The sequence below is a fragment of the Lathyrus oleraceus genome, chromosome 2, assembly GCF_024323335.1.
Source record: "Lathyrus oleraceus cultivar Zhongwan6 chromosome 2, CAAS_Psat_ZW6_1.0, whole genome shotgun sequence".
Taxonomy (NCBI): Eukaryota; Viridiplantae; Streptophyta; class Magnoliopsida; order Fabales; family Fabaceae; genus Lathyrus; species Lathyrus oleraceus.
The window spans coordinates 492,459,668-492,473,686 of NC_066580.1; positions in this window are offsets into that span (position 1 = coordinate 492,459,668).

Genomic DNA, 14,019 nt, shown 5'->3' on the forward strand with positions numbered 1-14,019 from the left:
GTTATTTCACACCATAATATAATTGAACGAAAGTTTACCACATGATGTGGAAGTGGAATAAGATAGATTGAGGCAGATTGTGTGATTGCTTTGCTTATGGTTGTGTATCACATTGTATTATCATTTGTGCTCTACGTGTGATATGAATTATATTATGAATTATTGTTGTATTGATCGTGTGTATGTATAATATACTTAAAAGCCTATAATGGTGAGTGAGGAAACCTAGGAGTATAACTAGATGAATGACTTAGAAAGATAATCTAGGTTATGAAAAATGACTTAGGTTGTGATGCTTGGACGCAATGGTACCTAGGTATGTATCGCTGACAAGTATTCGTTTGATTTTGAATCAATGTGCATTGTATGGAACATGTGGAATACTTTGTGAATGGGTGAATATGATCACCTAGTATTTAATGAACACCATGAGAATTGTTTGATATTTGATGAGGAACATTTGTTCCAAAAGTCCTATTGGTGAGGAGCCTTGCTCCGAAAGTCCTATTTGTTGTTAAGAACTAATCACGTATTCAGAATTATTTATGATTGTTCACATACCATTTGAGAGGCTTATGTAAAGCGGTAAGTGGGGATGTGGCACCAATGATTTGTGCTTTAATTGGGTTTGAGTCCCAAACATGGCAGATATGGGGGAAAGGTGGATGCCTAAGTGGGTTAGAGTCTCATACGGTGAAAGATACTCAAAGTGGGTTCGAGTCTCATACGAGTGATGTTTTTTAAAAGTGGGTTCGAGTCCCATATGGAAACCTGATATCCACTATGAAAGTCGAATCATACTGGCATGAATGAACCAAGCTTTGGCCTAGACATAGGTCCATCGATGTTGCGTGAATCTGAATAGTGATTTATTGAGTTATGTGAACTCAAGTGACATGTTTCCATACATTGCGAATATCCCTCAGTTGCTCAAGTCCTAGTTACATTGTATGAGTGATACACAAGTAACAAAAGGTGAATACTTGAGTTAGAAATTAGGTAGCAACCATGTAGAGCCGAGTGAACCCATAGGATAAGGGAACTCTCTAAGATTATTATCTCACCCCATCAATGTTGTTGTTTTACAGGTGTTTTTGCAGGTTTGATTAAAATGAGCTGCTTGATGATGTTTCAACATTGTTGTGATGTTGTGATCTTCCGCTGTGGATTTTGTATAATGGTAGATATTATGCATAGATCTTAGATTTTATTTAGGCACTTTCCATATCTTGTAACATAGGTTGTATCTTTTATTTTGGTCAAGTATGTAAATGATGCCTTTAGGCTCTTATGTTGTATCAATACCAAATAATAACACTTGTATGCTATTATTCTAGATATATATTATACGGGTCATTACAATTGGTATCATAGCACGTTGATTCTCGACCTAGCCTCGAAACATCATAAGTAAATCTATTCTTGCCTCATATGTATGTTTAGCCAACATGATTCTTAATATCATTGTACGTAGTGTTGGGCTTGATCAACCTAGTTCTATATGCGTGGTAGGAAGGATCATGGTTGAGAGACCACGAGGACTCTAAAGTGTATGTGGAACTTGTGCTTTGAGGGTAGGCTCAAGCCAATAGTTAGGAAGTAAGGAGAACTTATTAGTCCAGTTGATGTTTTAGTAGGATTTGTGATTCTGGTGATGTGGAATTGAGGGCGGTGTATGGATCAAGCAATCATGTAGTGCTAATGGATTCGAGAAGATAGGAATTTATGTCGGATGAATTTGTTAGAGTTTTGAGAAATATGTGAATCTGCTAGTAGAACGAGATTGAACCACTAGTATGGAATGAGTATTATGAGTAATTCCATACAGTGAAGGAGAAAGGACGATTATGTTGCACATACGCCATAAGTTCTGGAAGTGAGGTAGTGCATCGGTGTTTCAACAACTTCTAAGGCCACTAGGGCATACAGGATAGAACAGAGGATTTTAGGGAGTATGATCAGAATGGTACCTTCCAAGTGGTTGAGGGCTTGAGAGATAAAGACGTTCAACATATTTTTTAAGAGTCTAAGGTAGTGGTAAAGTGTAAGAGGAGACTCGAGGACACAACTGCCTATTCAAAGTGATACATGTAAACGCCAAAGGAAGGGTAGAAGATAAATCAATTTGGTCTTAAAAAGGGATATTGGGTTCAGGATAACTTGTCAGGGATTTAGAGTTAGTAAGAGACCATTATGGAATGCACTTCAAATAAGGAGATTATGGAGTCATAAGGCTTTTATTGAGGCTAAGATAGGAGTGTATGGTTGATGATTGTTTGCATGTGTAGATTTATAGAGGATGCAATGTAGTGGAGAAAGTTAAACCTTTGTATTAAGAGAAGTATGTGATAATAGCATTATGGTCACAAGTATGTGTAATTGATTCTTTGTCTTGAAGTGGATGTGAAGTAACACCCTCTTTATTGAGTAGTGAATATCATGTTCTAAGAAGTTGAATCTATGGTAAACAACGAAAGACAAGCCAGGCTTGAGTACGGGGACTAAGTGTAGGAACATGAAACAAACTATGTCGTATGAGCTCATGAGGAGGCAATGAGGATTGTCTGTAGTAAGTCATCTAAATAAGTAACCTAGGTGTGATGAGAAATGTAGTGGGTATTGGTTTGAAAGAGAATTCCTGTTAATAAGTATTAAGTGATGTCAAGGTTCATCTTGAGTCCATACTTTTGAGTTGCAAGAGTAAGACTGGGTTGTTGGAAGCTAGATTGTTGTTCATTTTATGAGTAGTGTTTGGTTTGGTTGATCACAGAGTATGATGTTTACATATTGTTGACACTAAGTATATCCCAAATATTATTGGTGTACCATTATGGATGTACGGGGTTGAGAATGGAGTTGAGTTATTGCAAGTCACATTATTAGCTTTGAAATTGGATATTTTGGAAAGTATAATTGCATAGTTGATCCTCTGCAGCAGAGGCGTCACAAAAGTTAGAAGTTTGGCAAAACAATCTAGTGAACCATACTCAGTGTTATTAAGTCTTGGGTGTATCACTATTATGACTAATGAGAACCATAAAAGTGAAGTTGGAAGAGACTTACTAAGTGGTGATCTTGCAGAGATCAGTTCAGTATTTTACATATGTGTTAGTAAGGTGGAAGTGGTTGATCATGTTGTGAAATTGTATGATTTCTCGGATTCATGGCGTTGAACGTAAACCCCCATGAGAGTAAACTTATTGTATACAATGATACTCTAACCTATTGAAAGGATTCACGAGTTATACTTCCAGGATGGAACGAGAATTAGATATTCCTGAAGTTAAACATGTAACTCGGACTGTATATTAGTAAGAGCATGATCTAATATTATGGAAGACGCGATGAGACAATTAAGATGAATGATTTTAGATAGGAAGTGAAATGTTATCTCCATATATGTGTGAAATACTGTGTGTAACTCTGTGAGGTGTATGGACACTCATAGTTACGTTCTAGATTGCTTAAGTTCCTTGGAAATGGTGTCTTATTGATGATTTGAAGTTCCTTGATGGTGTTACTTTGTTATTGGATGAGATTCTATGTCGGTAGAAATCTTGAATGAATCAGAACCCTATAAGAGGATTTGATATAGAATGTAGTAACGAGAACCGGATATTGTCAAACTAATTTTGTTTAGCTACTTCGAACACATGATGAATCTGGATGATGTACATTTTTATGGTTCTATTAATGTGACTCCTAGATACCTATCTTGGAAAATTTTGTGAGTCATCAAGGAATTTATTCTACTAATGGAAGTCGGTAAGGTTCTAGTACCCTTTTGGATAGTAGGCACTCTGGAGGATAAATGTGTTTCTATGTAGATTGTTAGCTAACCAATAGTGCCTAGGAATCCAGGCGTTCCACTATGTGAATCAGAGTAGCACAATAGAAGGTGATGGATGAAAGAGCTCAATCAAGTCTATGGGGCTCAGAGAGATAGTTACCCGTAAGAATGGAGGTAAGGAAACCTCGTGCTAAAGTTTTTATCTTATTGGAGTAGTACGAGAGAAGTAAAGCAATAGATGCAAACGTTTGCAGTATATAGTATCGGGATAAGTGAAAATGATAAGGATATCAATTGATGGATTATAAAGTTTATCTTAATTGCTAAAGGAATTGTGAGAGAAGAGTCGTCAGTATTGCCTGTAGTCGAGGAATTAGTAAATTACCTCATGAATATTTGAATAGGGTTGATTACCCAAATCAAGATAAGATGTCCTAGGTATATATTGTGTGACTCAATACGAGAAAGGGAGTTGTAGATTCTGGATGGAAAGTGGCCAAGTGATTCAGAACGGTATATCCGATAACCCAAGTAGGAACAAGGTTAGAAGTTAATCCAATATAAGAACAAGATTATGGTTGAAATCAAGAAGTTTCAAGAGTTCATGAAAGAAGGCAAGTTGGAAGATTAAAGTATGTCAGAGAATTTAACTGAAGCAAAGTCAAGTGTTGACCTAGGACGGTGATACAAGAAGTGTTTATTTGTGGACTGGAGGAAATTCGGGGGTGAAATTTCAATTTAAGGGGGTGAGAGTGTAATATCCCATATTCCCTTAAATACTTAATTGATTGTCAGATGAGACCAACTGAGTTCCTATATACTCTAACTATTATCAATTGTAATAATTTGAGCTCATATATGCTCTAAGTGTTATCATTTGGGATCAATAGAGTAACCAGTGGACTCTGAAGATATCAATCTTTGTTAAAAGAGAATGACCATTATTAATAAGTATAAGAAGAGATATTTTGGTAACATTAATAATTGGTCAATTGGTACTTGAAGACAAAATATCAATTGAGATATTTTGTATCACTACTTAATATTATATGCTATTTATATATATATATATATATATATATATATATATATATATATATATATATATATATATATATATATATATATATATATATATATATATATATATATATATATATATATATATATAGTCCTTCAACTTTGTTACTTAGTGATGACGAAACCAAAAGTTTTCTGATGGAGAAGAAAATTATTGAATTTATTTACATATAATATACCATAATACAATGTGAATATGCCGAATACGAATAATGTTGATCTTCATTATGTAAATTCACTTGTTACCTATTTATATATAATATGAATCATTCATTTGTAGTTTTTTTTAACTTTGTTGCTTAGTGATGAAGAAACCTAAAATTTGGTGATGGAAAAAAATATTAAATTCTTTTTTACATATAATATACCTTAATATAATGTGAATATGAAGAATACAAATAATATTGAGCTTTATTATGTAATTTCAGTTGTTAACCATTTATATATAATATGAATCATTAATTTATAGTCCTTTAACTTTGTTACATAGTGATGAAGAAATGTAAAATTTGGGGATGGAGAAGAAAAATATTGAATTTATTTACATATAATATATCATAATACAAAGTGAATGTGCCGAATACAAATAATATTGATCTTGATTATGTAATTTCACTTGTTACCCATTTATATATAATATGAATCATTTATTTATAGTTTTTTTGACTTTGTTGCTTAGAGATGAAGAAACCTAAAATTTGGTGATGGAGAAGAAAAATATTAATTTTTTTTACATATAATATACCATAATACAATGTGAATATGACGAATACAAATAAAATTGAGTTTTATTAAGTAATTTCACTTATTAACCATTTATATATAATATCAATCATTAATTTATAGTACTTTAACTTTGTTACTTAGGGATGAAGAAACCTAAAATTTTGTGATGAAGAAGAAAATTATTGAATTTATTTACATATTATATACCATGATACAATGTAAATATGCCGAATACAAATAATATTGATCTTGATTATGTAATTTAAGTTGTTACCCATTTATATATAATATGAATCATTCATTTATATTTTTTTTCACTTTAATGCTTAGTGATTAAGAAACCTAAAATTTGGTGATGGAGAAGAAAATATTAATTTTTTTATACATATAATATACCATAATACAGTATGAATATGACAAATACAAATAATATTGAACTATATTACGTAATTTCACTTATTAACCATTTATATATAATATGAATCATTAATTTATAATCCTTTAAATTTGTTACTTAGTGATGAAGAAACCTAAAATTTGGTGATGGAGAAGAAAAATATTAATTTTTTTTACATATAATATACCATAATACAATTTGAATATGCCGAATACAAATAATATTGATCTTCATTATGTAATTTCACTTGTTAGCCATTTATATATAATATGAATCATTTATTTATAGTTTTTTTTTGACTTTGTTGCTTAGAGATGAAGAAACCTAAAATTTGGTGATGAAGAAGAAAAATATTAATTTTTTTTACATATAATATACCATAATACAATGTGAATATGACGAATACAAATAAAATTGAGTTTTATTAAGTAATTTCACTTATTAACCATCTATATATAATATGAATCATTAATTTATAGTACTTTAACTTTGTTACTTAGGGATGAAGAAACGTAAAATTTGGTGATTAAGAAGACAATTATTGAATTTATTTACATATTATATACCATGATACAATGTAAATATGCCGAATACAAATAATATTGATCTTTATTATGTAATTTAAGTTGGTACCCATTTATATATAATTAGAATCATTCATTTATATTTTTTTCACTTTGTTGATTAGTGATGAAGAAACCTAAAATTTGGTGATGGAGAAAAAATATTAAATTCTTTTTTACATATAATATACCATAATATAATGTAAATATGACGAATACAAATAATATTGAGCTTCATTATGTAGTTTCAGTTGTTAACCATTTATATATAATATGAACAATTAGTTTATAGTCCTTTAACTTTGTTACATAGTGATGAAGAAATGTAAAATTTGGGGATGGAGAAAAAAAATATTGAATTTATTTACATATAATATATCATAATACAATGTGAATATGCCGAATACAAATAATATTGATCTTGATTATGTAATTTCACTTGTTACCTATTTATATATAATATGAATCATTTATTTATAGTTTTTTTGACTTTGTTGCTTAGAGATGAAGAAACCTAAAATTTGGTGATGGAGAAGAAAAATATTAATTTTTTTTACATATAATATACCATAATACAATGTGAATATGACGAATACAAATAAAATTGAGTTTTATTAAGTAATTTCACTTATTAACCATCTATATATAATATGAATCATTAATTTATAGTACTTTAACTTTGTTACTTAGGGATGAAGAAACGTAAAATTTGGTGATGAAGAAGAAAATTATTGAATTTATTTACATATTATATACCATGATACAATGTAAATATGCCGAATACAAATAATATTGATCTTTATTATGTAATTTAAGTTGGTACCCATTTATATATAATTCGAATCATTCATTTATATTTTTTTCACTTTGTTGATTAGTGATGAAGAAACCTAAAATTTGGTCATGGAGAAAAAAATATTAAATTCTTTTTTACATATAATATACCATAATATAATGTAAATATGACGAATACAAATAATATTGAGCTTCATTATGTAATTTCAGTTGTTAACCATTTATATATAATATGAACAATTAGTTTATAGTCCTTTAACTTTGTTACATAGTGATGAAGAAATGTAAAATTTGGGGATGGAGAAAAAAAATATTGAATTTATTTACATATAATATATCATAATACAATGTGAATATGCCGAATACAAATAATATTGATCTTGATTATGTAATTTCACTTGTTACCTATTTATATATAATATGAATCATTTATTTATAGTTTTTTTGACTTTGTTGCTTAGAGATGAAGAAACCTAAAATTTGGTGATGGAGAAGAAAAATATTAATTTTTTTTACATATAATATACCATAATACAATGTGAATATGACGAATACAAATAAAATTGAGTTTTATTAAGTAATTTCACTTATTAACCATCTATATATAATATGAATCATTAAATTATAGTACTTTAACTTTGTTACTTATGGATGAAGGAACTTAAAATTTGGTGATGAAGAAGAAAATTATTGAATTTATTTACATATTATATACCATGATACAATGTAAATATGCCGAATACAAATAATATTGATCTTGATTATGTAATTTAAGTTGGTACCCATTTATATATAATATGAATCATTCATTTATATTTTTTTCACTTTGTTGATTAGTGATGAAGAAACCTAAAATTTGGTAATGGAGAAGAAAAGATTAATTTTTATTACATATAATATACCATAATACAATGTGAATATGACAAATACAATTATAATTGAGCTTTATTAGGTAATTTCACTTATTAACCGTGTATATATCAAATGAATCATTAATTTATAATCCTCTAAATTTGTTACTTAGTGACGAAGAAACCTAAAATTTGGTGATAGAGAAGAAAATTATAGAATTTATTTATATATAGTATACCATAATACAATGTGAATAGGCCGAATACAACTAATATTGATCTTGATTATGTAATTTCACTTCTTACCCATATATATATATATATATATATATATATATATATATATATATATATATATATATATATATATATATATATATATATATATATATATATATATATATATATATATAATATGAATCATTCATTTATAGTTTTTTCAATTTGTTGCTTAGTGATGAAGAAACCTAAAAATATTTTTTTTCCATATAATATACCATAATACAATACGAATATGACGAATACATATAAAATTGAGTTTTATTATGTAATTTCACTTATTAACCATTTATATATAATATGAATCATTAATTTATAGTACTTTAACTTTGTTACTTAGGGATGAAGAAACCTAAAAGTTGGTGATGGAGAAGAAAATTATTGAATTTATTTACATATTTTATACCAAAATACAATGTGAATATGCCGAATTAAAATAATATTGATCTTGATTATGTAATTTAAGTTGTTACCCATTTATATATAATATGAATCATTCATTTATATTTTTTTCACTTTAATGCTTAGTGATTAAGAAACCTAAAATTTGGTGATGGAGAAGAAAATATTAATTTTTTTTACATATAATATAACATAATACAATGTGAATATGACAAATACAAATAATATTGAGCTTTATTATGTAATTTCAGTTATTAACCATTTATATATAATATGAATCATTAATTTATAATCCTTTCAATTTGTTACTTAGTGATGAAGAAACCTAAAATTTGGTGATGGAGAAGAAAATTATAGAATTTATTTATACATAGTATACCATAATACAATGTGAATATGCCCAATACAAATAATATCGATCTTATTTATGTAGTTTCAGTTGTTACCCATTTATATGTAATATGAATCATTCATTTATAGTTTTTTAACTTTGTTTCTTAGTGATGAAGAAACCTAAAGTTTGGTGATGGAGAAGAAAAATATGGAGTTTTTTTTTACATATAATATACCATAATACAATGTGAATATGGCGAATACAAATAATATTGAGTTTTATTATGTAATTTCACCTATTAACCATTTATATATAATATGAATAATGAATTTATAGTCCTTCAACTTTGTTACTTAGTGATGAAGAAACCAAAAGTTTTGTGATGGAGTAGAATTTTTTTGAATTTATTTACATATAATATACCATAATACAATGTGAATATGCCGAATACGAATAATATTGATCTTCATTATGTAAATTCACTTGTTACCTATTTATATATAATATGAATCATTCATTTGTAGATTTTTTAACTTTGTTGCTTAGTGATGAAGAAACCTAAAATTTGATGATGGAGAAAAAAATATTAAATTCTATTTTACATATAATATAGCTTAATAAAATGTGAATATGACGAATACAAATAATATTGAGGTTTATTATGTAATTTCAGTTGTTAACCATTTATATATAATATGAATCATTAATTTATAGTCCTTTAACTTTGTTACATAGTGATGCAGAAATGTAAAATTTGGGGATGGAGAAGAAAAATATTGAATTTATTTACATATAATATATCATAATACAATTTGAATATGCCGAATACAAATAATATTGATCTTGATTATGTAATTTCACTTGTTAGCCATTTATATATAATATGAATAATTTATTTATAGTTTTTTTGACCTTGTTGCTTAGAGATGAAGAAACCTAAAATTTGGTGATGGAGAAGAAAAATATTAATATTTTTTACATATAATATACCATAATACAATGTGAATATGATGAATACAAATAAAATTGAGTTTTATTAAGTAATTTCACTTATTAACCATTTATATATAATATGAATCATTAATTTATAGTACTTTAACTTTGTTACTTAGGGATGAAGAAACGTAAAAATTGGTGATGAAGAAGAAAATTATTGAATTTATTCACATATTATATACCATGATACAATGTAAATATGCCGAATACAAATAATATTGATCTTGATTAGGTAATTTAAGTTGGTACCCATTTATATATAATATGAATCATTCATTTATATTTTTTTTGACTTTGTTGATTAGTGATGAAGAAACCTAAAATTTGGTAATGGAGAAGAAAAGATTAATTTTTATTACATATAATATACCATAATACAGTGTGAATATGACAAATACAACTATAATTGAGCTTTATTAGGTAATTTCACTGATTAACCGTGTATATATCATATGAATCATTAATTTATAATCCTCTAAATTTGTTACTTAGTGACGAAGAAACCTAAAATTTGGTGATGGAGAAGAAAATTATAGAATTTATTTATATATAGTATACCATAATACAATGTGAATATGCCAATTACAAATAATATTGATCTTGATTATGTAATTTCACTTGTTACCCATATATATATATATATATATATATATATATATATATATATATATATATATATATATATATATATATATATATTTATATGAATCATTCATTTATAGTTTTTTCAATTTGTTGCTTAGTGATGAAGAAACCTAAAATTTGGTGATCGAGATGAAAAATATTTTTTTTTTCATATAATATACCATAATACAATGCGAATATGACGAATACAAATAAAATTGAGTTTTATTATATAATTCACTTATTAACAATTTATATATAATATGAATCATTAATTTATAGTACTTTAACTTTGTTACTTAGGGATGAAGAAACCTAAAACTTAGTGATGGAGAAGAAAATTATTGAATTTATTTATATATTTTATACCAAAATACAATGTGAATATGCCGAATTAAAATAATATTGATCTTTGTTATGTAATTTAAGTTGTTACCCATTTATATATAATATGAATCATTCATTTATATTTTTTTCACTTTAATGCTTAGTGATTAAGAAACCTAAAATTTGGTGATGGAGAAGAAAATATTAATTTTTTTTACATATAATATACCACAATACAATGTGAATATGACAAATACAAATAATATTGAGCTTTATTACGTAATTTCAGTTATTAACCATTTATATATAATATGAATCATTAATTTATAATCCTTTCAATTTGTTACTTAGTGATGAAGAAACCTAAAATTTGGTGATGGAGAAGAAAATTATAGAATTTATTTATACATAGTATACCATAATACAATGTGAATATGCCCAATACAAATAATATCGATCTTATTTATGTAGTTTTAGTTGTTACCCATTTATATGTAATATGAATCATTCATTTATAGTTTTTTTAACTTTGTTTCTTAGTGATGAAGAAACCTGAAGTTTGGTGATGGAGAAGAAAAATATTAAATTATTTTTTACATATAATATACCTTAGTATAATGTGAATATGACGAATACAAATAATATTGAGGTTTATTATGTAATTTCAGTTGTTAACCATTTATATATAATATGAACCATTAGTTTATAGTCCTTTAACTTTGTTACATAGTGATGAAGAAATTTAAAACTTGGGGAGTGAGAAAAAAAATATTGAATTTATTTACATATAATATATCATAATACAATGTGAAAATGCCGAATACAAATAATATTGATCTTGATTATGTAATTTCACTTGTTACCTATTTATATATAATATGTATCATTTATTTATAGTTTTTTTGACTTTGTTGCTTAGAGATGAAGAAACCTAAAATTTGGTGATGGAGAAGAAAAATATTAATTTTTTTTACATATAATATACCATAATATAATTTATAGTACTTTAACTTTGTTACTTATGGATGAAGAAACTTAAAATTTGGTGTTGAAGAAGAAAATTATTGAATTTATTTACATATTATATACCATGATACAATGTAAATATGCCAAATACAAATAATATTGATCTTGATTATGTAATTTAAGTTGGTACCCATTTAGTTATAATATGAATCATTCATTTATATTTTTTTCACTTTGTTGATTAGTGATGAAGAAACCTAAAATTTGGTAATGGAGAAGAAAAGATTAATTTTTATTACATATAATATACCATAATACAATGTGAGTATGACAAATACAATTATAATTGAGCTTTATTAGGTAATTTCCTTATTAACCGTGTCTATATCAAATGAATCATTAATTTATAATCCTCTAAATTTGTTACTTAGTGACGAAGAAACCTAAATTTTGGTGATAGAGAAGAAAATTATAGAATTTATTTATATATAGTATACCATAATACAATATGAATAGGCCGAATACAAATAATATTGATCTTGATTATGTAATTTCACTTCTTACCCATATATATATATATATATATATATATATATATATATATATATATATATATATATATATATATATATATATATATATATAAAATATGAATCATTCATTTATAGTTTTTTCAATTTGTTGCTTAGTGATGAAGAAACCTAAAATTTGGTGATCGAGATGAAAAATATTTTTTTTCCATATAATATACCATAATACAATGCGAACATGACGAATACAAATAAAATTGAGTTTTATTATGTAATTTCACTTATTAACCATTTATATATAATATGAATCATTAATTTATAATCCTTTCAATTTGTTACTTAGTGATGAAGAAACCTAAAATTTGGTGATGGAGAAGAAAATTATAGAATTTATTTATACATAGTATACCATAATACAATGTGAATATGCCCAATACAAATAATATCGATCTTATTTATGTAGTTTCAGTTGTTACCCATTTATATGTAATATGAATCATTCATTTATAGTTTTTTAACTTTGTTTCTTAGTGATGAAGAAACCTAAAGTTTGGTGATGGAGAAGAAAAATATAGAGTTTTTTTTTACATATAATATACCATAATACAATGTGAATATGGCGAATACAAATAATATTGAGTTTTATTATGTAATTTCACCTATTAACCATTTATATATAATATGAATAATGAATTTATAGTCCTTTAACTTTGTTACTTAGTGATGAAGAAACCAAAAGTTTTGTGATGGAGTAGAATTTTTTTGAATTTATTTACATATAATATACCATAATACAATGTGAATATGCCGAATACGAATAATGTTGATCTTCATTATGTAAATTCACTTGTTACCTATTTATATATAATATGAATCATTCATTTGTAGATTTTTTAACTTTGTTGCTTAGTGATGAAGAAACCTAAAATTTGATGATGGAGAAAAAAATATTAAATTCTATTTTACATATAATATACCTTAATAAAATGTGAATATGACGAATACAAATAATATTGAGGTTTATTATGTAATTTCAGTTGTTAACCATTTATATATAATATGAATCATTAATTTATAGTCCTTTAACTTTGTTACATAGTGATGCAGAAATGTAAAATTTGGGGATGGAGAAGAAAAATATTGAATTTATTTACATATAATATATCATAATACAATTTGAATATGCCGAATACAAATAATATTGATCTTGATTATGTAATTTCACTTGTTAGCCATTTATATATAATATGAATAATTTATTTATAGTTTTTTTGACCTTGTTGCTTAGAGATGAAGAAACCTAAAATTTGGTGATGGAGAAGAAAAATATTAATATTTTTTACATATAATATACCATAA